Consider the following 25993-nt stretch of genomic DNA (forward strand, 5'->3'; position numbering starts at 1 on the left):
CATAGCAGCACTATATACAACAGTCAAGACATGGAAGCAACCTAAATTTCCATCAACAGATGACTGGATAAAGAAGTTGTGGTACATTTATATAATGGAATAGTACTCAGCCATTAAAAAGAATAAAATAATGCCATTTGCAGTTATAAGGATGGACCTGGAGACTGTCATACTAAGTGAAGTAAGCCAGAAAGAGAAAGAAAAATACCCTATGATGTCACTTGTATATGGAATCTAAAAAAAAAAAAAAAAAGACAGACATAGAAATTAAACCTATAGTTGCCATATTGCAGCAAAGTGTGTTACAACTCAGTGTTACAGCTCAGTTGTGACAGCAACCTGGATCCAAGTCCAAGCAGCACTTGGAGGGTTAGAGAACTCAGGTTTATTATGCCAGAGGGCCCAGAGGAGTTAACACTCCAAGCTCTGGACCCCATCTTTAGGTTTACACAGGCTTTTATAGGCTACCAGTCTAGACCTTGCAACATTTTGTAACATCATACGCAAATAAGATATAACAAAGGTGACTAATTAGGAACAAACTTTGTAGAAATGGACCAATCAGGAGTGAGAGAAATGGACCAATCAGGAGTAGGGAAATGGACAAATCCAGAGTTAGCTCAGGGAGCCAATAGAATCTTAGGGATAAGTTCCGCTTTCCTAGAAGTAAGCCTTTTCAGAGTTTAAAAAGCGAGATAATGCTGCAGGGCCAGGGAACCAAATGGTGCTGGCAGGAGGGTAGTGGCCCTGCCTGGGGGTCCTGCCCTCTTTTTCATGGGGCTTCCCACCTCAACCAGAGGGGAAAGGTAGGGGTGGAGGGATAAATTGGGAGTTTGGAATTTGCAGATACTAACTACTATATATAAAATAGATAAACAACAAGGACTTACTGTATAGCACATGGAACTATATCCAGTATCTTGTAATAGCCTATAATGAAAAAGAATATGAAAAGGAATATATATATATACACATATACACACATATATATATATGTATGTGTATATATGTGTCTGTGTGTATATATATACACATATATGTAACTGAATCACTATGCTGTACACCAGAAATTAACATAACATTGTAAACAGACTATACTTCAAAAAAAATGGCCTGATGTAAAAAACCATGTCATATATATATACTTTGCACCCCTTAACAGTGTCTGGGAGAGTATCACACATATTTTGGCCAGTAAGTATATTAATTTTTTTTTTTGCTTAAATAGCAAAGAAAGTGATTATAGAATCAGGAGCCAATTCAGTTATTTTAATAAAACAAATTTCACTTATTCCCTCTCTCTATCCTTTTATCAGTCACTTGTTCACTTAATCCATCTGGTTTGAGTGGCTTGGAGTTGGAGAGATTGGGAAAAGCTAAAACAATTCAATCTTCCTGCAATTCCCCAAGTGTAAGGTGATATAAGGGTCTAGTTAATAGACATGCAGAGGAAAATACACATGTTTTAGGAGTAAAATCAACAGCACTTAGAGACTAGAAGGACTGTGGATTGGAAAGGGAAATTAATCAAAGATGGGGTAGAATGTTAGGATGTTTCCAAGAGGGCTCACTGGCAAAGTCCTGAAGATGGAGGTGTGTGTGTGGCTGGCCTTAGGAGTGTTGCAAGGTACATTTTCTTCCCTTTCAAGAATTTTTTTCCTTGAAAAACAAAGAAACAGTAGTTTCAAAATATAGGAGTTGAACAAAAGAAATATATTGTCCTTAAGAATAAAATGTTTTAGCATTTGACAGGTGGACCCAACAGTCATCTGTCAATAATGCATTTGTTTGTCCACATACAGACATATTTAATTATTTAAGGAGTTCATACAGCCTGGCTCAGGTTACACCAGCTGGAATACACACACACACACACACACACACACACACACACACACACACACAGATCCAAGGTAGGCATTTGCCTGATAAGGGTTATAAAACTGGTCAATAAAATAAAATGCATTTACAGAGAAGCTCTGCAAAGACCAGCTTTACTATCCTCTGTCATTTTCCCCTTATTAAGTTTGGATTTACATCTGTATTTTATATACACTTTTGCAGGACTGCCACATTTAGCAGGTCTCAAAAGGTTTGTTTTGATGGTTCTTATTTTAAAAGTCTGAAATTCATGGATTGAGTAAGAAATGGGCTAATTGGCTCTCAGTGGGACTGCACTCGCTCTGTTGCTCTCTCATTTTTTGTTAGGAGCTTACTTCTACAATTTATGATTCACGTTCATGATTTTAAAGCTCCTAAGAGCCAAGCAATTGTAGCTCTGAATTATTTTATTCATTTGACAGATAGGTAAAAAACACGCCTTCTCTTTGACTAAAGACTGGGAATAGATTTTTTAAAGTGCACTAAGATTTCAAGTCAATTTATGTGTTATTTCCGAGTCTCCTTGCAAGTGTAGATTTGTCTATGAATTACAAGTGCAGAAAGAGAAAAAAAAGACCACTTTCTTCACTTTTTCCCAAAATATCAAGTGAGCACATCCTAAGTGCCAACCTGTCTAAGACAACGGTTGAGAAGAGTGAGACACAACCTCTGACCACAAGAACTCAGAGGCAGGGTGTTCTGACAAGGTAGAAGAGTGAGATGTTTCTTGGGGACATTCAAAAACCAATTTCCTATGACACAGTGGGAGAGAGCTTAGGACTTTCAACCTTTGTTCTGGGGGAAACTTTGCTCAAAAGTGAGCACTGACTGTCCTAAGTGGTGTGAAGCTGGGGCCAGGGGTTCCTCAGGAAAGGGCTGTGCAGGGGGCTTAGTGGAGGAAGTGGGACTCAAAAAGGATGCTGAGGAAGCAATGGAGCTAGAAAAGCAGAGAGAAAGGGTAAAGTCCTATCAAAAAAAGCTGACCCCTAGTCCCAAGGAGGCAGAGGGTCATTTAAAGGGCACTGTGGTGTACTTTGTCATTTAAAGGGCACTGTGGTGAATTCCGTTGCCTGGAGTTCTCGTCTATATCCTCTCTGTGTCAAGGCATACCATGAACAAACCCTGAAGAGAGCTGTGTACCAAGTTATATTTGGGAAGACTAATGTGATTTCACTCTGTGGGGAAGAATAGGGCAGGGACTAGTTAGGAGCAATAGTCTAGGAAAAGAATAAGTGTTTTAGGAATTTGGCTGGAGTTGCTTTTTCACTCTGGGATTACAGACTCCAGAACACCACCAAGCTGAAAGGGAGATTGAAGGAATATGACCCGGACCAGGTTCACTTGGGAGTACATGAGGACGAACGACTTGTTTGCTTCTTCCTGGGCTCTCCTCTGCACTGTGGCCTTACCCACCCTGCTCCCAGGGCTCCCTTCTCCCTCCCTTGTACCGGTGGGTAAGGGGAGCTTCCTGCTTACAATCAGTCAGCAATCAACAAGGATCCTCAGTCTGGTAAAGTCTAGCAAGACTGTGGGGAGCCAGCCATTTGGGCATCTCTTGTCCAGATGGAACCTCCCCTAAAACATTTTCTCTATCAAAGTCTGCCATGTGAATGGTAGTGATTTTATTTAACCCAATCAGTTCAGTTACTGTTGCACTGTAGCAAAACATCCAATTGTCAATGCCAGTTCAGATCTAAAGATGTAGAGCATGCTGTATTAGGGGACAAATCCAGAGACACCACCACCATCACCGCCAGTTGGCACTTACTCACCAGATTGAGCTCAGGGCCCCTGCCAAGGCGGTGGCACTTCTGGCTCTTCGCAGAGCATCGTTCTGGGATCTGAGAGTCAAGAAAGCCAACATGTTGTTCAGGTTGCCTATGAGAGTTTGCCTCTGGCCCTGGCCCAGGCCTGGGCATAGGGCCTCCTTAGAAATGGGAAGTAGAGGGCTTTGTGGAGTAAAACTCAGGTCATGGCTAAAACTCTGCTTTCAAAGTTTTGAAGACTTCTGTCTTCTTAAAAATTAGGAAACAAAATAGGCCCCTGGAACTAGGCATCTTAATCTTATACTCTTTATTATATCAAAAAAAAAAAAAACAAAAAAAAAACAAACAAAACCTCTCAAATGGCAGCTGTTGCCTGTGTCTTAAATTATTTGTGACTAGGTCAGAACAGTCACTCTTAGGAAATCACAAGACATCCCATGAGCATTGACTATAAAAATTCATGACACAAAGTTAGATGGTTTCAGTGGTAACATGTTTTTTTTAAATTTTGTGTTTATATCACTTGTTCTAAATGTAGAATCTATTTAGAAATTTTCAAAAAAGAAAAGCAAAACACAGCTTACTATCAGTGGCTTTAAAAGAAATAAACCAACTATATGATTTGGTTGTGGGGGAGAGGATTAGTAAGTTTATTCCCCTTCCAAATCTTATCTGTCCTTGAGAGTTTGGTTCAAATCCCTCTTTATAAAGCCTTCCCTGAGTCAGAACAGCCCATATTCACCTCTTTCTTCTCTGAACTGCTATAAAAATTATAGTCAGTAACATACAATTTAATCCTTCATTGTAAACTGCCTTGTATCATTCACCATTACCCGTGCTGTTCCTGTTTCCCCAACCAGATGGCAAGGTATTTTAGAAAGCATGGATCCTGTTAGACATGTTACTGCCTAAAAGCTGAGCATACTCCTGACAGCATTGTAGGTATTTGGTTAGTACTTATTGAAAGAAAACACTGAGCATCTAGTGGGGCTCATTTCAGGAGCCAGGTCTGGTTCTGAGTCTTCCCTTTCTTGTAGGGGAGGCTCAGGCTTAGCATGATCCAGGGCTGGTCACGCAGAGAAGTTGTGTCATGATGATGTCAGTCACTCCTTGTTGACAGCCCTGAGTGGCAGGGGGACATACTGATTAAGAACAGCCAGAAAACCTGGTTTCAGATCTAATTTTTCCCACTTATTAGCCATGTGGCATTGGACAAGTTACTCTACTAAACTGTACTTTCCTTCTATATAAAATGGAAATAAAAATAGTACCACCTCCTAGCATTTTTTTTCAGCAATAAAATAAGTTGTATTGAACCATATGTCCCACTTCTCCATTTGGGTATGTAAGAAATGTAATTCCACCCATTGCCTCGGAAAATGCCATTTGAGGACCCGCATGTCCAGATTAGGAAAGTCCAGAATCCTATTCCTTCCCTGTGGACCAGCCTGGAGACCCAGAAGTGCCTACTTGATCTCAAAGGACCATCCTGGATCTTCTCACCTTTCTGGGGTTCCCAGCTCCCACATGCCCTCAGCTGTACCCATGTAACCACCAAAGCCTGATGCTGGTAACCCACTGCAGCACGGGCGATCCAGGACAGCCCCTTCACAGCTGTTGTCAGTCCTGCAAGGGCTTCTCAGCCAGAAGAGAGGCTACTTCTGGGTTCCTGATGTTACAGCTTTTTAACAGAACTTTCCCTCAGTGCTGGGGTGTACTCTGGGTCAAGGGGAATAATCAATCCATAAATAAGCCCCAATGGCTTATGGAGCCAAGAGAGGAGGATATCTCACCTATAAGTTTTATCTGGTCCGCGGTAAAAAAGCCATGATTTCAAAGTTTCAATCAGCTCTTCGCGTAGCTGGAGGGTGGCCACTGGTGTTTATGGACTTGATGTTTGGAGAGATTAATAATGGGCCAGCTATCTATGCATTGAGGGCCTGTGGGAGATGGTTTGGGATACAGAAATGTCATGAACAACAAGAAGAAGCTGTCGTTAGCCCACTTAATTGCGTGACACGGCACTTATAAAAAACGTTTCTTTCTCTTCTTTAGAATTGGGAGGTTTGTGTGTGTGTTCCAATAGTTAACCACCAGAAGAATGAGGAGGCCCAGTTTTGCTTCATGTGGGTGGGTGGTCTTGGAAGGCCACCAAACCCCAAGTACTAAGACCCATCCTGGGGTGAGCTGTGGAAATGCCTTCGTGTTACTCGACTCTGCATTTCCTATCCAGGCTGGGGGGGCTGGCACATTTCTTTGACTATGTACCTGATGCCTTTGCCATTTACTCATGGATAAAATGAAGAAGGTCAAAAAGTAATGTAATGATCTACATGTCCTGATGAACTTCCAGCTCTCTGCTTGGGAGGGCTGAGTGGGGAAACTGCCACACAGGATTGGGCAGCAGGAGAGCTCAAAGGTTGTGCATCCTTTTGTGCTGAGTGGGTGGGGTGGGATGGGAGCCACAGAGGCCTGGTCCCACCCTCTTGGTCTTCTGTCACACTGGCCTCTGTGACCCTGAATAAAGGGACACGGGACTTCCCTGAGTTAGATGGCAACTGTGAGTGAATTGCTGGGCCTGGCTTGTGAGAGATTGGTAGGAGAGAGTCCCAAGAGTGAGGGACAAATTGTTTGGTAAGGGTGCGACTGTAGCAGGAGCATAAACAAAGGTCCCACTACCTAGGACTCTGCAAGTGGCTTAGTGTCAGGTTGTAAGTTCTTCTACATTGTAATGTCCTCTAGACACCCCTAAACCCTTCACTGATAACTACAGTCTGGTCAGATGATGCTGTGGAGAAAGCCAAGGTGGGACAGAGCCTGTGATAGGAGCAGTGACATGATGCATGAACAGACATATATGTATAGATGCAAATATAGCAGAGGAAGGGACCCTTGTTGGGGAAAAAGGAAAGTACTCTGTAAGGTTAACGGCAAACTATTTTGACTCTTCCAAAACAGCCCCCTTCTCTAGGGAGGAAGCCCACTACGCCCAACTCCAGGTGGCAGGGTTGAAGTCTTGCCCCTCCCGACAGGTTTTCCCCTTGGGTATCCAAATGTTGGTGGAACAGCCAACCCATTAATCCAGCCAACTATTACTCTCATAGTGAATTATTTAAATATAAGAATCCATTGCCTTTCTCTGTCATCAAGCTTTGGTCCAGGCTATGGTAGTCCAATCAGTATCTTTTAGTAACTTTGAGTCTCAAAAAAAGAAGGACATTGTTGGTTCTTATGTTAAAATTGGTATGTAAACAAGTGTTAGGGAAGCAATTAATAACACATAAATAATAAGTCTGAAGAAACCAAAGATGTAATCTATTACTGTCTTCCCCTGGAACAGAAAGTAACTCTTACCAGAACAAGACTGTGCTCCAAATGTGAATTAATGTTTTACCTCTGTAGACTGAAGACTGTTGGTAACTCCTAAAAGGCAAGAAAATAAAGCAATAAAACTCTTACTGTGCTGTCTCTATATGGTACCTACCATGTATACCTGCACACCGTGTGCCCCTTCTGTTGGGCTGCCAGTGTTCCAATCCCTTTTATTGTGCCCTTCATTGCCCCCAGAGCCTCCTGCTCTCCTTCAGTCCACTTAGCAATTACTATTACTGTTGATGATATTACCAGTTATTGAGAAAGAAGCAATACAGCTCCATGCTCTCCATTCATGTGGTCGGAGCCAGAGGCTGCAGGTTACCCCCTATATCCATTCCCTGTTCTTGTGACACTAATAAAGCACCCCCATTGTTATCTGGGAACCTAGGGGACAATTTGAATGTCCCTGCCTCCCTTTGCAGTTAAGCATGGCCACGTGACTTCATTCAGGCCAATGGCTTGAGAAAAAACATGATGAGTCCATCCACCAGGTTGTGCCCTTAAAGTGAAGGTGTATCTGCCCCCTCCCCCATCACCCCCCCTGGCTTTGCCCCTTCTCCTTTCCATGTAGAGGTCCCTCTTGGACCAGGTGCAAGAAAGCAATCGGCTAGAGATACAAAGAAGCAAAATCCAGGGTACCTGGGCTTCTGACACCAGCACCCAGTGTCATAAGTTCCCACACTTGTTTCATAGCACACTGTCTTAGAAATTTCTTCAGTGTCCCTAGGCCAAAAGAAATGCCTAAAAATTCTATTTATTAAGTAGTTGTATGCAAACAATTTAATTCATATACTGAGGTCCTAACAACTTAGATGCCAACTGAAAAACTAAAACAAATAACTTGAAAGAAAAAGTACTCTCATTTCATTCTTAAATAACCACCATCACTTACTAGCAAGATGTGTGCATCTGTTGGACCATATGACTTCCCAGATCTTGGGATCAGATTGGACGCCGGTACTGTCTTTTACTTATATTTTATCAGAGGAAATGATTACCACAATCTGGGCAGCTTGAAATAACAGTTCTTACAGTTCTGAAGGCCAGAAGTTGGAAATAAGGAGAAAGCAGGGTTGCACTCCCTGCAGAGGCTCTAGGGGAGATTCTGTTCCTCGCCTCTCCTGGCATCTGGTGGTTTCCTGGACTTGCAGGTGTATCACTCTGATTTCTGCCTCCGTGGTCACATTTCCTTCTCCTCTTCTCTGTGCCTTGTCTCTCCTCCATGTGTCTTTTATCAGGACACCTGCCATTGGACTGGGGGCCCACCGTTGGTTGAAATTCAGATATAGACTGAGCTGTCTGTCAACTTTATGCCAGTGAAATATTTACTACTGTCTTACATATGTTGGCAGCAGCTGGTACTAAAATCATGGACAGTTTAATAACAAATCTCATGAGGCATCTCTGAAGAAAGAGCAAAGAGAACTGGCCAATGGACCAGGCAGCAAGGGACAGTCAGGCTGGCCTCACTTGCATGGGAGCTGGAACTGTCATCTCAGGTTGAGGGCGGGTAGCGAGTTGGGGGAGAGGAGCCCATCTCTGGTATAGAGACTTGTCCTCAGTCTAAGGAAGGCTTGTCCTCAGCAGTATGTATTCCACCCAGCTTTGGTCTGGACCTACAATTGTGCAAAGCAACCGGAGTCTCTGGATGTGGGGAGAAGAGATGAGACACAAGCAGACAGCCTCCAGAAAACTGAAGGAGAGGAGGGTAGGAATCTGTGACTTTGCATCGATCCAGGGGAGAGCAGTTACTCATGGCCATGTTCTATTTTTTTTTTTCTTACTTAACTGAATGTTATCAACTTTGGTTTTGATTTTAGAAAGCAGGTTAGATCCTTGAATTCTCTCGAAGTATTTTTTGCTCCTCTTCACCTACCTGCCCCCTCAACCAGGATGTGAGTCAGAGAGATTAAGTTGAGAAGGTGACATTTCCCAATGTGGTGCTTCTACCAGTGGACGCCTTCTTCCATTTCCTCCCTCCCAAAGCTCTTCTAGGCTGCTGGACTGGCCTTGTGGTCAGAGTAGGTGGCAACCACCAGCTGGAAAGATCCCTGACCTCCAAAGTCCCTGGGCGGTGCCAACAGCACTGCTATTAGAGAAGGTCATTCCAGAATCCTGGTGTTCCCTTTTTAAAATGCAAATGCCTGTGAAAAAGAGGATAAAGTCATTTACCCAGTACAAGACTTCTCTTAGGATGTAGTCCTACTTTACAAAGGAATTGTGTAACAATATGAATGAGGTTATCAGAGGCTTCTCTGCCTGAGGGCCAGTGTGCCATCTCTCTCTCCTCCACTTTCTACCAAAAAGACTCCTCAGGAATAAATAGAGCATTCCTGATGGAGGTAAAGGGACCTGGGAGACGCTGAAAGCAAAAAGCAAACAAAAGGCCTTCACTCTGGGACTTTACTCAGGGCTGGCTTGTTTGGCTAATTTTGTTGTTGTTTGCCCTCTTTAGGACGATGAGCAGGAAAGAGCTCTTCCCCCAACAGTGAGAGACAGGTAATTAGTAACAAATATTAACTAGTATATATAAAATAAACACCAAGTTTCTTCTGTATGGCACAGGGAACTATATTTAATATACTGTAGTCACCTATAATGAAAAAAAAATGAAAATAAATATATGTATGACTAAAACATTATGCTGTACACCAGAAATTGACACAGCATTGTAAACTGACTGTACTTCAATAAAAAAAGAAGAAGAAAAAGAAGTCAAGTTCACATTCACTGCTAGCTCTGTCTGAAAGAGAATTAATAAAATGGCCACGTTTAGGCTAACAGATTTCTTCCTTTTATGTTTGCCCTTAAAATGGTCAACTGACTTGTCTGACTGGTTGCTACTCACAGCTCCAGGCCCATTGTTAAAATAAAGCTATTAATTGTACTGTTTCTGCTTTATTCCAGTAATCAAAAGTAATAATCACACTTGGTTTCTGAGTTGTTCTCCAGGGAGAAGGTCATAGAACTGTAACCTTACAAAATGGCCTGAATTACCAAGAAGACCATGCCTTGGATGCTTACAAGATAAAGAGATCGAAGAAGTGACAACCGGTAGCCTCTATAGAATTAGTCCGGGAGGCATCAGGACACCACTCTTAAGTCTTATGACAGGAAAATGATTCTGTTGATTGTTATCGATGATTTATTGTTTGAGCTCTGGCTATGTCATCACCCTACCCCATCCCCAAGGTGAGTTTGCAGTTTTGAAGGCACTAGCCTGCTGTGAGTCCTCTTTGCCTGGCAAAGTAATAGAGTTGTTTCTTTTCTTCTCTGCTCTAAGACCTGGTCTCTGACTTTCAATCTGGCCCACCAGGGACAGGGGCTGATCTTCTGGCAACACATCCAATGGCAGTGAGACTGTAGGAGGCTGTAGGAGAGTGTTCTAGCTCAGGAGCCAGATACCCTGAACTCTGAGAACTTCCACAGCCACCAACTGCCTGTTCTATGGCCTTAGCAGGCCACAGTCTACTTTCTATGTCTCAGGTGTATATGTCAATGGGACAGAGAACACCTACTCTATCCTCTGTAGATTTTTGTAGGCCTGCAACCATTACCGCGACGAGCTTACAGTAGGAATGGCTGTGCCCCTTCCTGCCCCATTCCTACAGTGGTTCCCCAGGTGCTATGTGCTTGGAAATGAGTGAGTAGCTGGGACTGGTGCCAGGAAAGGGCCGTAGATCAGACTCAGGTGAGTAGGTCAAAAAGGGATGAACTATGGCAACTTCCTATTATCCATCCATCGTGTGTGTGTGTGTGTGTGTGTGTGTGTGTGTGTGTGTGTGTGTGTGTCTATCAATGCATTCATTTGACACATATGAATTGGGTACCCAGGGTATGCCAGGCACTCTGAGACCTTTTGTATCTCTCCTCTGGGCCTGAGTATTTGCTGGACTCTAGCAGTGAGAGAGCATGAGGGCAGTCTTTGTTTTTACTTATTCCTTTGGGACATCCAGGCAGGCATTTCTGTTCTTATCCTAAGACCAGAACCTACACGTGGCCTGGGGGCAGGGAGCAGCCCGGCCTGACAGGAGAACTCTGACTATCCTTTCTGTCCTGTTCTATTAGAGAGGCTTTGCTCCAGGACAGCTAGTAACCAGTAACTGGCAGTAGCACCAGAAAGGGGAGGTGTAATTTGGGGCTGGCAGGGGAGGGGAGATGGCAGATGAAGTTCACTTGGCATCATCCTCCCACCTGGTCTCCACCTCTGCCTTCTGCTTCTCTTGACCTTGACCTTCTTGCTCACTCTGCAGGCTTCCTCCTCACTGACCTGTCAGCTGAGACGTGGTCCACTTCCCTCTTCCCCCATTTCTCATCTGCTCCAGCATAAGGTAGTAATGACACATGACTGGGAAAAAAATTTCAAAGTATTTTTTAATGAAAAAAGAGCATATCGCATTTGTCAAAACTCATAGAATGTACATCGAGAGTGAATCCTAATGTAAACTATGGACTTTGGTTGATAATAATGTGTCCGAGTTGGTTCATCGATTGTACCAAATATGCCACATTGATGAGAGATGTTGAGGGTAGGGAAGTATATATGTGTGGGTGGGGAGGGCTATGTGCAAACTTTCTGTGATTTCTGCTTAATTCTGCTGTGAACCTGAAATGGCTCTAAAAAATAGTCTATTAATTTAAAAAAAGAAAAAGATCATATTGACAAGTAGGGATTTGGAGACAGATTTGGGGTGTGGTTTTAAGGCACTGCTGGAGTTTTATATAACTCCCTATTCTGTTTCACTGTTAGCTAAATTTCTGAAACTAGCATTTCCTTTTGAGAGACAGTAATCTCACTCACCCTCCTCACAACCAAGAGTCAGAAAAAGCTCCCAGAGTGAGCAAAGCCCCCGAAAAATCATGGACCCACTAGAATGGCCATCGCCCAAGGCAGAGCCTTGGCAGTGGTAAAGCCCTAAGAGTAAGGCTGCCTGTCTGGGGATCACCAGGCAGCAGACAGCAAAGGCAGGACCCGGGGGAAGGCCGGTGGCTCGGATACAGAGGGCAGGAGAGAGCTGGGAGGGTTGGTGGGGCCACTGGGAGAAAGGTTGTAGTCTGGCAGAGTTTTGGAGCCTGTTTTTGAGATTCCAGGAAGTTTTTCTCGTTCTCCTCTGTCTCCAACGCTGCTGGTTGAAATAGAGTGTTCCTGACAGTAAAGGAGGCTGGCAGGATCTGGGGAGAAAATCCATGGAAATGGTTCCAGGTGCCAGTTGGGCATTTTTACTTGGATTTTCCCATCCCCATTTAGCACCCCATTATTATACATAAAATGCAATATGTAATGTGTATGTAATTTATTGTCTGTAATGGAGTGGTAAAATACATTGTTTACCTGTATATGGCATGTATAATGAGAATTACCAGGCTCAGAACTACTTGAAAATCATTAAAAATTTTAATCCAAAGAATGTTACTTGAAATTTTAAGAAGTCTTGGGATATCAGAACTTGTATTTTATCTGAACCGAGGACTCAACCAGCATGCCTCAATTCTCAGAGGCAAATGATGTAATTTAACAGATTTTTCAGCTGTTTGTGCTTCCTTGAGTCCTGGCTCTGGAATATGTTAGAATCCAGTAATCAAAGGGAAAAGGATAAGAGAAAAACCCAGTCAGAGATGCCCAGGAGGCGACTGGTGTGTGGGCCTCATTTGGTCTTTTCTTTGCTCCCTGGAAAGTCAAAGAAAAGCCCTCCATTCTTACTAATCCATAATCATCAGGCCGAATCTACAGAACTCAAGTGGGAAAAACTACAAGCAAGAATGGGAATTTATTTCAACTCTACAAGCATTTAATGGGTGCCTTCAATGTGTTAAGTGCTGGAGTTACACAGATGAATAAGACCTAGCCCTGCCCTCAAGGAGTTTGCAACAGATTTAGGGAGAATAGAGCAGAGAAGAGAAAGAACACTAACAATTGCTGAAGACCTAATTCATTCATTCACCTAACAAAAACTTCTAAGTGTCCATTGTGCACCAGATATTATTTTAGGTGCTGGGGATGCAGGAGGGAAAAGCCAGATGCGGGACCCCTGCTCTTAATGGAGGTTTCATTCCAGTGGAGCAGACAAACATGCATTTTAAAAACGCCATGCTTACAGTATGGTGGCTTCTCAAAAAGTTAAACATAAAATTACCACATGATCCAGCGATTCCACTTCTAGGTCTCCACCCCAAAGAATGAAAGTAGAGATTAAAACAGATATTTGTGTACCTGTTTTCATAGCAGCATTATTCACAATAGCAAAAAGGTGGAAACAACACAGTGTCTTTTGATGCATGAGTGGATAAACCAAATGTAGTATAGATGTACAATGACATATAATTCAGTCTTAAAAAGAAATGTTCTTACACAGGCTACAACATGGATGAACCTTGAAAACACTATGCTAAGTGAAATGAGCCAGACACAAAAGGACAAATGTTATATAATTTCACTTTATATGAGATACCTAGAATATGAAAATTCATAGAGACAGAATGTGTAATAGAGGTTACCAGGGGCTGGAGGGAGGGATAATGGAGAGTTATTGTTTAATGAGTAGAGAGATTCAGTTTGGGAAGATAAAAAGTCCTGGAAATGGATAGTGGGGATTCTTGTGCAATGCTGTGAATGTGCTTAATGCCACTGAATTGTGTACTTAAAAATGGTTGAAATGGTAAATTTTATATTGTCTATTTTACCACAATAAATAAACTAACAAAGAAACAAAAAATGTCATGCTGATAAGAAGGGCAAGAGATGACTGGGTATGGACGTTAGTCTGGGTGGTCACAGATGGCCTTCCTGAGGAGTTGCCATCCCAGCTAAGATCTGAGCATCAAGAATAAGCACAAAGTGGACAATCAGAGGGAAAAGCATACCTAGGAGATGGAAGCAACCATCGTGTTTCTAAGCTCTTAGGCATGTATGCACATTCTCCCTTAGAGTTACTTATGCACTTAAGTGGGAAGATAACGACTGAAATAGAGGCAGGTTTAAGAATACAGAGAAGAAGGAAATACATTCTGACTCAGAAAATTTGAGATGGATTTATGGAGGTAGTATTTTACTTGGGACTTAAGCCATAGGTAGAGAGAAATTCATGGGGAGAAAGGCTAAAAAAATGTCCTACATGGAAGGAGGAGTATGAGCAAAGACTCAAAGTTGGAGTTTAGATATTTTTTTTTAAAAGAAAGATTTAATTTGAAGGCTGTAGAAAAATGTAGAGCTATGCTTTTCACAATGGAGTGCTAGGGACCAGGGATGTATGTATGAGCCATGGAGCAACTGTCATCCCGGAGGTCAATTTTGCTCAAACTACTTAGCTTTTCACACAATTTTAACTAAAATTTTAAAGTTGAAAATTACACTATGTCACAATAAACAGTTGTATTATGGAATATAATGGAGTATTTATATACATTTTACAGGTATTTCAGCTTTCAGATGACTGCCTGGCTGCATACTAGACTGTTGTCCATATGTACATATATATCTACTTTCCTCTATGATTAGGGAACATTTCACTGAAAAAGTTTGAGAATGACTGAATTGTAAATGGTATCCTTACATAGACAGTTATCAATTAATTCATGAAACTTTCCCACATGACACAGTGCCATGGTCCCTCTTCCTTCTCCTGTCCCTGGACACTGGCTGTAACAAAGGCTGCCTTTGTTGCAGTTTTCACCAGGGCCTGCACTGACTCTGGGGAAGGTGATGGAAGCAATCTGTCATCATTTTGCCCTGTCAGTGACATTCCACACAGCAGTGTTATGCGGGCCCCTAGCCACCAGTTTCCCTACCCCAGGGCTCCTAATCCAGGCTATAGTCAGAGAACTTTGCTCTTCCCCCTCATCATCTCACCCCACAGCAAAACTCCCATTATGGGGTGAACAATCCTGGTTTTGCCAAGTGGCTAGTTAGTGGGGTAAGCTGCCTGTAGTGTGGCAATGGTTATAATGATGGGTGCCTGGGATGGGGTTTACCCTGATGCCTTCAAGGGCAGGCGGTTAATGGTGTGTGATGTAGGGGCTGTGCCACAATTGGGCGGCTTGGGAGGGCCAATGGTAAATTGAGGATCAGCAGAAAACCTGCCTATAAGAATTTAAATTTGATTTAAAGTGCTAGTGATTGCAGCTTGCAGCTCTGGATTAAAGTGTCAGTCTCTTTAAAGAGAGCAAGAAAGTGGCTGTTTAAAATCCTGCTCAGAATCAGATCAGTAAGAGAAAAGGACATAGCTCTGTTTCATTAACCCGAGTTTGTTTTTCTGAGAGGAGGGGCTGTATGAGAGGAGAATGTGTATGGAGGAACTTCCTGGTAGGGACTTCACTGAGAATCCTGTTAGGGCTAATGAGGTTTCCTTTGAAAAAGGTGCTTCTCCTGCAAGAAAAGTTGCCAAGGGCATTTAGGTTAAACCTTGTTCTAACTCAGGCAGTGAAAGGCAGCCCTGCCAGCCCACTGGCCATCATGATTCTCAAAGTTTAGAGCTGTTACACGTATGAATAGACACAAAACAGGAAGGAAAAAGCTTTAGAGCTGGTATATGTGATTTTCTTGTTGCGTCTGGGACTAGAAACAGAAAATAGTCCTTGTTGTTTTTTCTGGAAACAAGAGAGCCTAACCCTGATAAGACCAACTGACAGATAAGAGAGATTTATGGAATTTAGCTGGGTAAGTAGCCTCAGGGCTAAACTTCCAGATTTTTAAGGATTTAGAATAAGATTTATGGCACAAGGTCAGTGAATGGTAATCTCTAGCTATAGAGAGATAAAATACTACTTGTATAACATAGATCTTATTCTTTCTAAGAATTCATAAACAAGGAAAAATAATGATAAAGATTTAAAAGACACAGACACTAAAAATAAAATTAGTTGAGCATTTCCCCTCTACCAGGCACTGTTGTGACCTTTATAACAATCCTTAGAAGGAAGTAATTATCCCCGTTTTACAGATGAGGACACTCGGGTCAGAGAGGTAAAGAAATTTGTCCAAGTCACCCTTTCATCCAACCAGTAAATGACTCTAGGGACCATGGCCTTTCTACTCGGATTTTTATGGGAAAAAAACCCCAGTGTGGATGGAGTGGATATTCAGGGCTCTGGGATTTTAGTCAGAAAGGCTTGGGAAGAAGCCTGGCCCAGGTTGGATCTATGTCGGTCTCACAGTATGATGATCCATGTTCTGACCCAAAGTTGGAGTAGGGAAGAGATTGCTGTCTCACTTCTGATTGCCTACCTGGTAAAGAGCAAGCCGTGGAGCAGGAACTTGAAGGTTCTTTGTTGTCTATTTCCTGGCTAGTTCTAGTCCATCTCCCCCATCATCATCATGTGCTCATCAGTCTACCCTCCCCTAGGGAGGTGTGTAGCTTCTCCAGACTCCATGCTGGGCCCTCACTGTTTCCCTTTGCTGGGTGTACCCCGAGTCTGCTTAACTGACACATTCCTACTCATTTAAATAAACTCAGTTTGGGACATCTCCTCTGTGAGCATATTCTGGTCCTTACCCCTTCATTTCCCATCTGCCAGAGAGAATTAGTCACTCCCTTGTCTCTGTCCTCAGAGCCTGGTTTCATACTTTTGCCAGAGGCATTATTGCCTTGTACCACAATGTGTGTGGGAGACTCATGCCATCTTAAGAGAGCTGTTATTTATTTTTAAATACTTCTGAATATACAGTGCTATTTTATGTGTATATCACCTAGTTTAGGCTCTAACCAAAAGTTTCTGGGCTCTAATCAAGAATGCATAATCGGAGGCAAAGAACTTCTGTTATTCACATCTCCATCAATATGAGTACTTTGCCAATTAGCATAGTTTGTGTCAGAACTTTTTTTTTTGTTGGTGAAACTGATTAACATGATGAAAGTCAGAAGTGAGATCTCCTTGGTAAATATAAAGATATTCAAAAGAAGTGCATTAGACCCTCTACTCTTGCACGAATAGGATATATATGTTCAGCTAGAATTATAACCAGTATCCTTAGGATGATGCCTGAGGTAAGCCTTTACTTGGCCTTGGGTCTAGCCATGAACTCAAGGATTCTGGTTGCCCCATTCTGACTATGCTGGGGACAGAATCCTACCTCTGGAATCCTGGCAATTGTTTTGAGAGAACCTTGCATGCAAGGTTATATACTCTCCTTTTTAATAAGTGTCTGTAGGTGCAGCCGAATTTGGCCGGTGGCTTACTTTGATCATAACTGAGTAACCCAGTTGTAGAGGAGAGTAGCTGACATTACTGATTCCTGTGGCTCCCATTTAAGCATCAGTAATCTTGCTCAGGTCAGTTTGCAAGATCTGCTGATTCTAGTGTGAGTTTCTCAAGGGCAGAAACTTACTAATCTACATAAATACTGTGAAATCTTGGAAAGTGAAAGTCATCTGGGAGATGAAGTTTAGATGCTAAAATACGAGCATTTCAGGGAAAAATGGCAGAACATAATGGAACTGAGAAAATGCAGGACCCATGATTGAAGGGGAGCTCTCTCCCCATTGTCTGGTCCTGAACTGCAGACCCAGTGACTGAGGACCCAAGCAGCCTCTAAGGACACACCTTACAAACTCACAACTAAGACCCATAAAGACCATAATCTCTGAACTAAGCAAATAAATTACTGGGGTACTCTTGAAGCAGGGCTACCTGCTCAGAATCACCTGGGATGCTTGTTGCAAATGCAAATTCCTCATCACATTTGAGACCTCCTGAATCGGCACTTGTCCCTATGGGATCCAGGTGTCTCAGTTTTTAACAGGTTTTTCAGAGGTTCTTATCTATTTAATAAAGATGAACTTAGCAACTATTAAAGGGAAATAAAGAAGCACTACTGCATTAAAGAGTCACACTGATTGTAAAAATGCATCTCAATTTGGAAATATTAAAATGTGGGTGAAATATACATCTTAGAATAAAGGCAAAATAGTATCGTATCTTCCTAGATAATAGATCTATATTTTTAACCAGGCCCTCACTGCCTAACGGAAGATGAGATAAATGTGAGGTTTCTTTTTCTATCCAGGAGCAAGCCAAAGGGAGATGTTTGGGGGCTGGGAAGTCTCTCCAGGGCCCCTCAAATTACATTAATCTGTTTTATCTTTGAGTTGCAGACTCCTTTTGCCCTGAACCCCATGTTGTTAGACAAGAAGAAGCTCTCTTCATTTTGAGATTTAAATATTGAGGCATAGAATCAGAGTAAACAACCCTGCCAAAGCCCCCTTCTAAGAAAGTCAGTGGTGAGGCAAAACACACAAGCAGTGTTCTGACTCTTGATGAAGCCACAAGGCCTCTCCTCCCCATAGGCTCTAGCACAGAGCCTTTCAACAGATGAATTCTTGACCTAAAAATTTCTCTTTTTTTCCTTTAAAATTCATAAAGGCACAACAGACAGAGTAGAGCACTGAGTGCAAATAAATCTGTCCACCAACAGTTCTGACATCTCCTGCTTAGTTCCTCAGGGAAATCACAAGGGAAAATATCACAAGGGAAAATACAGTATTCTTTAGAAAATATTTCTTTGAAAAGCAGGGGAGGAATGATGTACTTCGCCTTCACAGGCAAAACTTTTCGAAATTTCCAGTGTTTTAATTCTCCTGGTCAGTCAGTGGCATCTGTTGAGGATGTCCTCTGTGCTGAGAACTGAAATAGACTGTGGGAACGGTCAGATGAGGGTGCCAAAGAAGTAGAAAAATATGTTTCAGCCTCAAGAAACAGAAGTTCTAAATTGGGAGCTTGGGATTTGTAGATATTAACTACCGTGTATAAAATAGATAAACGCCAAGTTTCTTCTGTATAGTACAGGGAACTATATTCAATACCTTGTAATGGCCTATAATGAAAAAAGAATATGAAAAGAAATATATATGTATATGTGTGTGTATAATTTATTTATAAATATATATATATTTTATAAATGAATCACTATGCTGTGCACCCACCAGAAATTAACACAACATAAAAGGAAGGAAAGAAAGGAAGAAACGAAGTTCTAGCTCAGGAGATGGAAACAGCCCACAACTGAGATGCTTCCATCTCTGAGTGAAATTCTGGAAAGCATTTGTTCATACCTATGTTTATTAACCTGTCAGCAGCCGTGCCCCACAGTTGGGTGAAGTGAGCCATGGAAGAAACGTTGGAGGTGAGGTCTGAGTCAAGGGCTAGGGAGGATCACAGTGGGAACAGCATTCCAGGCTAAGTATTACAGACCCAGGTGAAGGCACACGGCGGGAAGAGTAAGCAGGTCAAAGGGCAGCAGGTCAAAGGGCAGCAGGCAGCAGCAGAATCCCAGGTGGCGTGGATCACGCTCTTGGGGATCACTGAGACCTAGTGCCTTCCTTCCCATCTTGTGCCACTCACCGGTTGGGTCATATTGGATAGATCACATTCCAGAGCCTGTCTCCTTGATTATAAAAATGGGATAATTAGATCTGCCTCATAGGGTTGCTTTCAGAATGAAAATAATGTGCAATGCCTGGTAGACGGTAGACGTTAAATAAATGGGCAATCTGCCTTCGGAGTAGAGAATTATTAAACGTGAAGCTGGTGAAATGAGAGAAGGAGCTGAGGTCACTGGCAAAAGGAAGGGGAACCCCAAGAACCCCAAATGTTTAAACTTTGTCATACTTTTCAGATATTGAGCTCTGAAAAATCTTTGAAAAAACAAAAACATGACATGTTGTTGACCACAACACAGGTAGATATCCTGAGCAGTCAAAATCATGGACAAAGACAGGTTTCAACTAATAAGCTGACCCTAATACTGTGGCCACAGACTCAAAGCTGTAAGTATAATTAGAAAGCAAAGATGAAAAAGACCCCTAAAGTCAATAAAAATACCTACATTATTATTTAAGCAGGTGATTTCTAATGACAGACAGCACATTAAGAAAAAAAAATCTCATCTGACTTGGACTTTATGTGTTAGGGCCCAGTGTACTTTGGATACTATCTGTGATCCTTTTTTCAGGTGGAGGGGAAAAGAAGGCTTTGTCTTTCAGCTTCCCACCTCTGTTTTGTAGAGAGCTCTATCAGTCTGAGAAGCAGATGTCACATTCAAATTCGGATGATTTGGAAAGGGTTTATTTTAGAGTGACTGTTTGCAGAAATGTGGGCATAGAAGAAGCGGAAGAGATAGTGCAGTGGCCCAGGGCTGCGACCAGAAGAACTGTTTCCAACCCTGGGCCTGAGGCTTTGAGGGGAGAAGAGAGTCATGTAGGAGCAAACTGCTTTGAGAGAAGATACAATCTTCGATTGAGGGACACAATCAGCCAGCGATGGCCTTGCAGGAAAAGAGCCAGGGGTAAAAATATTGAAGGGTAGCAGAATATGCCTCCTTGGCATAAGGATTATTTTGAGCTGATTATTTTGAGAAACAGCAGACACAGAAGAAATAGAAGTTACCCTTTTGTAAGAAACATTTTTATTTATAAAGGAACTCTCCATTGTAAGGGTGTCTCTATTAGGAAGAGAAGGATGACTCTGATGCGCAAGAGAACGTTATCAATGGAGAAGGTACTTGTTTAAATCTGTATAACAAACCGTACCGTTTACCTTCCTTTTCCAGGTAACCCCCTAGAACTGGCCTCCTCTCACACCTTTCTTTCTTTTGTCTTTAGCTGAAGTTTGAGCTAGAGTTTAAAGCCACCTCGGAGAGTTACTCCTTTTTCACAAGGTATCTCACCCATATACATGATGTACACAAGTTAATAAACTTGTTTGTTTCTTCTCTTTTTAATCTATCTTTTATTATAGGGGTCTTGGCTAAGAACTCAGAAGGTTGGAGAAAGTCAAAGCCTCAAATATGAACTTTGGGGGAGTGGGACACAATTCAATCCATAACAGCTGGCCACAGGGTTTTATACCAGTAAACTCTTTAGATGGTTTTTATGAACATGTAGGTAACTGGAATAGCTCACAGGACGTTCAGAACCTCTCATTTTTAATTTGATAGCTCATCACGTTATTCCAAACACCTTTTTCTGGTGTTGGATGTCCACTTCTACCCCTCTGACCACAGGGCCCTTGAGATACAGAGACTCTGACCTGAGTCATTGATTTCTAGTGAATTTCATTGTAATCTAGAGCTTCATTCAATCCTGTGAGTAACTTTCTATTCTTATACAGTGGCATGGGTCAACAAGTTTCCTTTTTACTGAATTTAATTTGAGTTGGGTTTCTGCCATTTGTGTCCCCAACTTCTGACTAGTCCTGACTAGGGACAGAGGGCATTTATTTGTGAGAATTTTGTTCCAGTTACCCAGGGGCAGGAAAAAATGAGATATGTCAATTGAGATTTGAGGCTAGTTTTCTAAAACAGCAACCAGCCTATCCTTATCCCTAGCAGATGTGTTCACCCCTTGAGAGATCAACATAGCTGGGGAGGGACACAGGGCCTCTGTTTAGTGACCACTGCAGCCAGTCATGATGCTTCTCAACAATGACCTTTAGAAAGATGTCATATGCAATAACACTGCTCACATTTGGCATTCACAGGATCACTCCAGCATCAGAGAAGGGTTAATCCTAGATCCCGCAGGCTGCTTGTTTCCCCGCTCTGCTTTTCCTGATGAGATGGGTGGGTTGCAGCCAGGAGGCTTTGGAGACAATAGTGGCTTCATCAACCCTCTAATAAAACGTCTTGAATTTGTTGCCTCAGAGGCTGCAGACAGCTACTGTGCTAAATTATTCACACTGACTTTTACTGGGTACCCTCCTCCCATTTCAATTACTTGGGATTTTTATAGAAAATTGGCTGTGGGAATTTGACCATTCCAACTGCCTGGTAGTAATCTGGTCTGAATAGTAAACTCAGCATGGATCGATTCTGGGACAAACCAGCGCATTCGCAAAAGAATTTGTGAGGAGCTGCCCTCTGCTGCAGAGCAAGCTAGGAATCTGTTTATACAAAATGATGCTATTTATTTGTGAGAATTTTGTGCTATTTACACAGTAGCAGGAAAAATTAGAAATGTCACTCTTCATCAAGATTTGAGGTCGGTTTTCTAAAATAGCAACCAGCCTTTTCATAAATGCTTTGACCACTGTCTAGTGGAGCTATGAAAATGCTTTTGAGATGCTTTTGAGAATCTGTATTATAATATAAAGAAATTTTGGTGTCCATGCACGAGCCATACACATAGTGGCTAAAAGCTTGGCTGGGTGCTTACTCTATGCCAGGTACTGTGCTCTGTTTATATTCATTAGCTAATTTAATCCTGTAATAATACAATGGGTAACAGCTGTGTGATCTCCATTTTGTAAATTAGGAAACTGAGGCTCTGAGAGATTGATAGGGTGAATTTAACATAGCTTCTTTTTAAAAAAATTTTTTTAAAATTATTTTTTATTTTTATTTTTTAGAAGTAATTAGGTTTATTTATTTATTTATTTTTAATGGAGATACTGGGGATTGAATCCAGAACCTTATGCATGCTAAGCAGGAACTCTACCACTGAGCTATACCCCCACCCCTGCCAATTTAATGTAGCTTCTAAGTGATGGTTTAATTTCAGAGTCTGATTCTTCATTCTTCTTAAAGCCAAAATGCTTTAAAGTTAGGTCACTTTTGAAGCAGAGAAAAATAAGTATTAAATTCTTTAATTCATTTGCTTACATGCCATAGTCAATACTAATTGTTTCTTGAATTTACTTTCATTAAGACAAATACAAGAAAATTATTTTGGAACCCCCAAACACATTGTGGTATGTTTCACATGTGGGCTCAGTCTTACTTAACTCACATCTACAGTGTTTACCTCCTGGTGTGAGAACTTGGGATGTCTAAACTTGAGGGCCTAAACTATATATCTTAGGTTTTCAGACAAGTCTGGATGGCCGTTAGGGTGGCAAGACTCACCTTTTAGGGTAGAGAGGGTCCTCTACACAAACTTGGCTCAAGGATGGGAGGCCAGCATCAGGAGAGAGCTCAATTACAACTTTTGGGATTTGCTCTTTTTCCTGGGCCAGAATCCTAGGGAGATGAAGTAGTAAAACTAAAAAAGACAGTAGCCTTTTCACTTGTATCTATAGGAGCTTGAAAGCAGAAGACACTGCTGCACTTCAGTGAGGGGACTGCTGGAGCATGTGACACGGGAGATGTTGGAATAAGGCAGGTGGGGTCTGTCCTAGATCTGACTCTCAGAGGCAGCAGTCTCCAAAACAGAAGAGAAGGAACCAGCAGGTTACATGCTGCAGCTACAGGAACTTGCAGAAGGGAACGGTACTTTCTATTCAAAGTGTTCAAAGTATTCAAATAGTCAAGTCATCTCCACTCCCACACTCACTTAATACATCCAGGAACTCCTCGGCTACTTGGGAGAATTTTAAGGGAGCTAGATGCCTCAAAAATGTGAGTGGGTCAGGGTTACAGAAATACTATCCTGTTGCCATTAGTGAAATTCTGATGGTCTTGGGAAATACAGATCAATGCAAATTAAGAAAATAAAACTTAAAAAAAATATTTTGAAGCTTTTTTTTTTTTTGAGAAATATGCAAAGACAGACAAGTAAGACTCTTTCTTAATTTGGCCTTGGATGGAAACCTTGGCTCTTCAAAGATCTCATTTGATACAGCTTTCTTCTTCTCCACGACTTGACTAAAGTTAGGTCATAGGAACAGAACAGGAAGTTTTTTACCTTAACTATGAATAGACAGATCTTTAGAAGTGTGCTCAGTTCATTACAAAGAAACGTGGTTAGTGAGGATCTCAATGTTAATGGAAGGATCACAGATATCCAATAGCTCATTGAGCAGCTATTAATCTGAAAACACACATAAACTAAGTCCATCAGCATCATGCTCAGCATTTTACTAGATCAAACTATCTAAAAATAAATTGATCATGCCCTATTCTATCAATCAAATACCACATTCTGTAGAAGCTACATAAAAAATGCACTTCAAATGGTCCTAAGTAATGGTACTCTTGACGTTGAGTTCTCCCAGTATTCAAGTCACTTCCTGAGCTCTCACCACTGTGTGACTTTTCATCATGTACAATTCAAAGAGACTTGGGCTCCAGTGGGTTATCATTAGCAGGTCACTGTCTTCTTAGTACTTTATTTAACTTTCATTCTTATTGTGATCAAATGCTGGAGAGGGGTTTTATTTTTCCAAATGTATTTACCATGAGCCAGACACGGTAAATCAGGACATGGAAGTAAGAAAACAGGAATTCTGTCCTGTATATTGTGTGTTCTGGAGCACCTGAGGCAATTCAGAGTCTTACAAGTACCTTATTTTAGTGCTTCCAGGACACTTTGGAAGAAAAATTCTAATCAAGATCTCAATGTTAAAATTTCAAAATGGAACTACAAATTTATGATACTGTGGCAAAAGATTCATCGATATTTCAGCTTCTTAGGCTGTTTAATTTTCCTGTTTAATGGGAAGAGAACATAAACTGTCTTTGTCAACAAGGAGACTTTAGGGCTTATGTAGTAATGGAAACTAAAAATTCAGAGCAGAGAGATCTAAACCAATAGAAAAGTTCCACTTAAACTTGGTCTCCAGCAGTTTCCATCTCTAAGGTGAATAAAGGAAAAAACAACTGTCAACACTGAGCTCCCCTTACCGCCCCCAGGACATGTGGTTTTACAAAGCCTCTGGTAAACTAGGTCATTACAAATTGATTATTGATACTCATATGAAAGTCTGCCAATTTTCCCCCTATGGCTAGAAGGGTTAGAAGAGTGCTTTCTTTTTATATTTTGAAACTTATATGTTCAGTGAAAACAGCCTAAATTGGATGTTATAATGAGTAGTGTTTTTGAGCACCAGAATTCGTTTGAGCTATGTCTCACCCAATCTCAGGCCATGGTGTTTGGTGAAAAGCTCCCTATCTTGTATTCCTGGGGGTGTTATGTGTGTGTGTTAGTTATCTATTGCTGTATAACAAACAACCTAACTTAATGGCTTAAAACAACCAACAATATCTGGTAGCTTCTATGGGTCAGGAATTTGAGTGTAGCCTTTCTGTCTGTCTTGCCCTTAAGATTTCTCATGAAACTGCTATAAGGTGTTAGTTAGTGTTGAAATCATCTTAAGGCTCAGCTGAGGGGAGATCTCCTAAGCTCACCCACATGGCAGTTGGCAGGTGTTGAGTTCTTGCTGTCCTTGGACAGAGCCATCAATTTCTTGCCACGTAGCTCTCTTCATAGGGCAGTTCACAGTATGGCAGGATGAGTGAGGCAGAAGTCGCAGTCTTTCTGTAGCATAATCTCGGAAGTGATAACATCACTTTTGCTGAATTCTATTCATTAGAAGTGAGTCCAGCCTACACTCAAGAAGGGGAGAATACATGAGGTCAGGAAAACCAGGAGACAGGAACCAGTGGAGGCCATCTTAGAGGCCGTCTACCACAGGCTGTGCTGACAAGCCTGGGAAATTATCTGGAGTGTTCCATTTCTCTGGCTGCAGTGATTGGCTCATGGATGGATACCTGATCCAAGTCAGGTCAATGAGACTTAACGTTGGAATTTTGGCCAGAGCTCTTGGAAAAGAGACATTCTCTCTCCAATGGAGTTTGGAGGGTATCAGCCTGGACCTTCAGTGGCTGGCTCTGTCACTGTCTAGGGAAAGCATCTTGAAAATAAGGCCAACATAGAGAAAAATATAACCCAAAGAAGAAAGTAAAATATTACTGGTGTCATTATTTGAATACCTTGATCCACATATACTTAAGGGCAATTCTATCCCTAAATTTTCTGTTATATGTCCCAATAAAAAGCTTCTCTTTTTTGCTTAAGCCACTTTGAACTGGGCTTTTGTCATTTGTTGCTAAAGCTACTGATAGACAGATACACTGTAAAAATATATTATATTCAAAAAAATCTTTGTCTGTTCAAAAAGAATCAGCAAGATCTTAGCGTTGGCCAGTGATGGTACACCAAATCACTTCTTATTTGTAGTAAACTATTTGCTCAGTACCTTAATTTACTGGACCTGGACAAATGAGAGAATTTCAACTCACTTGTCCTAAGTCCTTGTCATCACAG

General features: G+C 41.7%; 1 protein-coding gene and 1 long non-coding RNA gene across 9 annotated transcripts in view; one reads left to right on the forward strand and one right to left on the reverse strand.

The window, feature by feature from the left end:
* Window positions 1–25993, forward strand: part of SNX18 (sorting nexin 18) — a 233651-nt gene that overhangs the window by 49892 nt on the left and 157766 nt on the right. The gene's annotated exons all lie outside the window — the stretch shown is intronic.
* The window catches only part of LOC116661010, a 130553-nt gene that overhangs the window by 18938 nt on the left and 85622 nt on the right, over window positions 1–25993 (reverse strand). For 5 of the 8 annotated variants that reach the window (XR_004316777.1, XR_004316778.1, XR_004316773.1 and 2 more), the window contains 6 exons: window positions 25075–25272; window positions 8899–9166; window positions 7002–7070; window positions 5441–5587; window positions 3654–3722; window positions 891–930 (listed from right to left, as the gene is read on the reverse strand). This is a non-coding gene — a long non-coding RNA (uncharacterized LOC116661010). The remainder of the gene's footprint in view (window positions 1–890; window positions 931–3653; window positions 3723–5440; window positions 5588–7001; window positions 7071–8898; window positions 9167–25074; window positions 25273–25993) is intronic. The other 3 variants (XR_004316769.1, XR_004316772.1, XR_004316770.1) reach the window with 3 other exon arrangements.

The sequence above is a fragment of the Camelus ferus genome, chromosome 3, assembly GCF_009834535.1.
Source record: "Camelus ferus isolate YT-003-E chromosome 3, BCGSAC_Cfer_1.0, whole genome shotgun sequence".
NCBI lineage: Eukaryota > Metazoa > Chordata > Mammalia > Artiodactyla > Camelidae > Camelus > Camelus ferus.